The sequence below is a fragment of the Euprymna scolopes genome, chromosome 40, assembly GCF_053919585.1.
Source record: "Euprymna scolopes isolate OS-2025 chromosome 40, ASM5391958v1, whole genome shotgun sequence".
Classification (NCBI taxonomy): Eukaryota; Metazoa; Mollusca; class Cephalopoda; order Sepiida; family Sepiolidae; genus Euprymna; species Euprymna scolopes.
The window spans coordinates 64,965,752-64,970,878 of record NC_136521.1 but is presented as its reverse complement, the minus strand read 5'-3'; positions in this window follow the sequence as shown (position 1 = coordinate 64,970,878).

Below are 5,127 nucleotides of genomic sequence, written 5' to 3'. Positions count from 1 at the left end.
CCAGAGACAATGAATACATCGTCATTTAAGCACGTTATTGAGTGGTGATTCGTGGCAGCTATGGCTCTAGAATAATGCCGCGAACTCGTGTAACATAATTTTGTTAACACACTTTTTGTTTACTATATTACTGCGCTTGTCTTGATTCAGCTTAAAAAACTATAATAATGTCAACGATATTAAATATATTTTACAAATATTAATAAATACAGTAAAATTATGCTGGTTGCATAATAATAATAAAATTAGTAATAATAATTAAAATAATAAGATTAATAATAATAATGATAATGATAATAATAATAATAATAATAATAATAATAATAATAATAGTAATAAGAATGATAATAATAATAATAATAAAAAAATAATAATATAATAATAATAAATAAAAATAATAATAAAATAATAATAATAAAAATTAAAATAATAATAATAAAAAGAAGAAGAAGAATAAAAATACTAATAAAAATAATACTAATAAAAATACTAATAATAAAATAATAATAATAATAATAATAATAATGAAAATATTAATAATAATAATAATAATAATAATAATAATAATAATAATAATAAGATAATGATAAAATTATGCTGATTTTTTGCGGATTTCCATTTTTTTTATTTAGCAGGTATTCAAAATTATGCTAAACATTATTATTTTTAGAAACTTAAAATATCTTTTCTTAACACTGCTACTAACACTAAGTACTAATGGCAACTACTCTCTTTATTTCTCGATTCGATCGAAAGGTTATTTCTTACGTAGACGAGGAAGGGATAGAGTTATTAGGTGTATGTTTTGTTTCGTGGGGAAAAATTATAAAAGAAAGTTCTTAGGGCATCTAAAGAATACAACTCATGGTTAATAATTATGTCTGTCACCACGAAGGCATCAAGATAAACTTTAACCTAATAAAACAACCCTTTATATTCAACACCTTATTGGGCACTGATTCACGCAAACAATTTGGCCACTCGCGCCGATCGCTGATACATGCCAGCCAAGATTCTGATCTAAGAAATCAGTCTGGCATGAACTGTTAACTGCCTGGCCGAGTTTTCGTTCTAGGTAGACCTAATGGGTTCATCATCTCAGATTATGCCTGGTTCCTTTCGAGTAGATTAGTTTACTGCTTACTGCTTGTGACACCCCAGCTGGCTGTAACAGAGCGCATATGAGCACTATGAAAATATCAGCAGCAGCATAAGGACGGGTGGCAGGCAATTGTATTAACAGCATGGGCAGCGGTCGGACGCGTATGCAAATTGGCAAATATACTCGGGTTTCCGTGTGAAGAAAAAGAAAAAAAAAGGACACATGGTGGAAAACAATAACGTTTTTAATCTTGCAAAACCAGTTTTGCTGGCTAACTTGATCTGATCTGATAGCTATTTGGTTTCACTGAAGCTTCAAACAGTGCGTAAACAGGTCACATTGTAAAACATTTCGATAATTAATTTATATATTTTTTGGTGTTTAAAATTCGCCGGTTACAAATTTCACTGCCAATTCAAAAGATAAAGATAAAGACGTTTAATTACATCTGATAAAGGAAGACGCCTTTATAAGAATCGCACTATTTTGACTACATACGCTTTAAATTACGCCTGAAATAAAATAATAAAAAATGAATGTGATTAGTTTGAAAACAACACGACTAATTTAAAAACGTTGAAATGCCCGCGAATACGAAAGCTCTGTTCAAGAGGGGAGGAGCAGACCGATGACCAATCGGTTGTCTTCTTTCAAATCCGTGTTATTTCTGATAATGGCTATATTAAATATGTTGCAATATTTTTAATACCTAATAAAGGTATGATCCTTGCAAGTTGGGTGATTCTGTTTATAAACAAATCAGATCAAATTAAACCACGTTCTGCTAGCAACTGATCAGAAACCAGAATTGCTCCATCAAAAATTGAATCTTTTCGCATTCCAGCACATAATTCTTTCGTATCAACACGAGAAGGATCTTTTGCTCTTTCGCTGCAAAGTTGTAAATTCAGAACCTGAAGAAAACAGCTACGTACTGAATTTTTTTTATTTCAAGGACTTGTATAGAATAGCTTCCCACCGGAAACTCTTCAGAAATTAAACATGGCTTCCAATTCAAGACACAAATGACTGATTGAAATTGCAATTGCTTTTTTTTTTACACAGTGATCACCATTATCAAGGCCCGGAAGCCACTCAGGGATAAGGATTATTGCAAGTACATTACGTTAGTGTGGAGATTTGATGAAGTGTATAATTAAGGGGGCGGTTCATTAGGAATTTGTTTACATTGGACTTGAAGACATCCAAGTTGTAGTCCGGAGGGAAGCAGGCAGACGGAACAGAGTTCCACAGGCGTGCAGTTCTAAGAAAGAAGCTTTGTTCATGGAATCCGCGTTTTGATTTAGGCACAGATATAGAGTGGGGGAAATTTTTCACAGTGGATTCAGCTAGACGGGTGTTTTTCGTGAAAGATTGGCGAGGGGGGACCAGAGATTGGAGTTAAGACGAGCACCTGCCATGAAAATAACGATAAAACAAGGATAGGCTCGAATAAGGATAGGCTCGCAACGTCTCTTCTGTGGGAGAGAGGTTTCAGGGTAGAGAAAAGGGCATCCCCCACTAAACCACGAAGTCTATTTTGTACTCTGTCAAGTCAGGATAGGCTGTTTTTGGCCGCTCCTGCCCACAGTATTCCATCCTAGGACGTACTTGGCTTTTTTTTGCTTGTGTAAAAATTGTATTTTTCTCTAAACAATTACACTTTTATTATTTGATAGTAGTTATAATTTACTCGTTCACTCTCAAATATAAAATATATCTATTAGATTGAAGAGAAACGCATATTCTTTGGGCATTCACGTCTCGTTTATGCGAATTTTATGATTTATATAAAGAAAATTAAGAATAACCCGATAAATAACTAAGCGCTGTGTACGTTAGTTAAATCATTATTCACTGGTCGGTTAAATATTAGTAATGTGCGTTAATGTTAGAAAATGATAAAGATTTTTTAACATAGGCATCATCACTTATCAAGGCCCAAAGACAACTCGAGGATAAGGGTTAAGAGTGTACAGTAGTCAACTGAACAATATAGTAATTGTTAGTAATAGAAATTCGGTAAATTTGTTAACTTAAGTAGATTGGCTCATTAAGAACTTGTTTACGTTAGACTTGAAGACAACCATATTGTAGTCAGCTGGAAAGCAGGAAAACGGAAGACAGCTCCACATGCGTGCACTTCTAAGAAAGAAGCTTTTTTCATGGAATTTACGTTTAGGTTTAGGCACAGATACAGAGTGGGGTGAATTATTGATAGTGTTTTCAGATAGACGAGTGTTGCTTGTGAAAGTTTGGCGAGGGGGGCCATAGGTTGAAGCTCAGTCGAGCACTTGCTATGAACATAACAATAAAGCAGAGACAACCCCGCAACATCTCTTCTGTGAGATAGAGGTTGCAGGGAAGAGAAAAGGACCCTTAATGTAAAATCATAATCTTAGAAAATGGTGAAGCAAAATAATATGTGTTTTACTAAATAAAATCATGTGTTGTAATACGTGGTTGTCACAGTAAATTTTATAATTTATATAATGTTATATAATTTTATAAAAATTGTGGACTGACGCATTTGCGCAAATCTTCCGCATTTTCAGTTCCTCGCGAATATTTGTGTGTAGTTCCCACACTGGCATCAACTTGCGTACTTATTGGTTTTTAATAGACACAAGACAGTCCTTATGAAATTCTTTATTTGACCAATAAACTTTCGTGTTCTGACTTCCTTACTCCACCCACACCTCTCATCGTCACTCACAGACTTCCTGCCTTCCTTGAATCTCTTATGCCACTAAATACCGATGCTCGATTAATGCAAGATGGTTAGAAAGAAATCTAAAACAGTCCATGTTCCAACTTTAAAACAGAATTTTCTTGCATATCCTTTTTCATAAGTGTTCTCACGTCTAGATTGCAATTTTGAAATTTAACATCTGTGACAATCCGGTTTTAGTAGAGTGCATACCAATTCCTTCTGTAGCTGTTCCTTTGAACCTAAAATTATAAAAATTAGTCAATCATCCCATAAGATGTATAGCAAAAAGATATTGAATTTTCAAGAGTCTGCGACAATTTTAAATACCCGAACAAAGAAGTCTAGAAACGTATTTAAGGTACCTAAATAAAATCATGCGGTGTAATGGGTGGTTGGATAGTAGATTTTATAACAAGAGGGTACAATTCACTCCTTTTTCTCAATAGGAACAAAAAACTAAAGTATTAACTTGGATTAAATACTGAAGTGGGTTACTCGAGTCAAAAGCGATAATCAAGTATTTATCTGTATCAGTGAAAATGATTAATATAAACAAAAATATTTTTTTCAATATTCAGATGAAAATAATATAAACACTTTTTATGTAATTTTTTTAATAAAGTATTTCGGTTAACAATATCGGGAAATACCTCACGTTAATTTAGATATAAAATGCAATTAGGAAATTTAGACACAAAAAGAAATCTGAAATATGCTATAAAGTGTGCAGTTCTGCATGGCTTGTATGAACAAAACCAATTTGATCCTATTAAAAGTTTGACACGTTTTTTTTTATTAAATAAGAAAAATCAAATCAAGTATTGACCCGGATCAAATATTAAAGTTGATTAACAGAGTCAAACATAATAATAAAATAAATAAGTCTGCTACAAAACAATGGAATATTAAACTTGTTCAGTGAACTTGAGTATAGGATTAAAACAATTTTTTTATGAATTGGATGAATTTATTGAGAAACTTAATAAATAATAGAATATTTTCATGCTGACTTTTAGGGAACTATGCCGGTCAATAATTTTTTTTAAAAACTTACTTTACTTTAGATATAAAATGCAAATAGAAATGCAGTGTTATGGTTGGTTGCATAATAGATTTTAATGGGAGGGGAAAATTTTGCAATTTCATTCTTAATAAGGCAAAAATAATTACGTATTGACCGGACTAAATACTAAAGTTGATTACGAGGGTCAAAAGCAATTTGGCTTTATGACTCTTAATAATATTGTTGAGAAAATGAATAAAAACAGAATGTTCCATGTATATTCTGTTTAGAAAACTATGTCGATGTCAA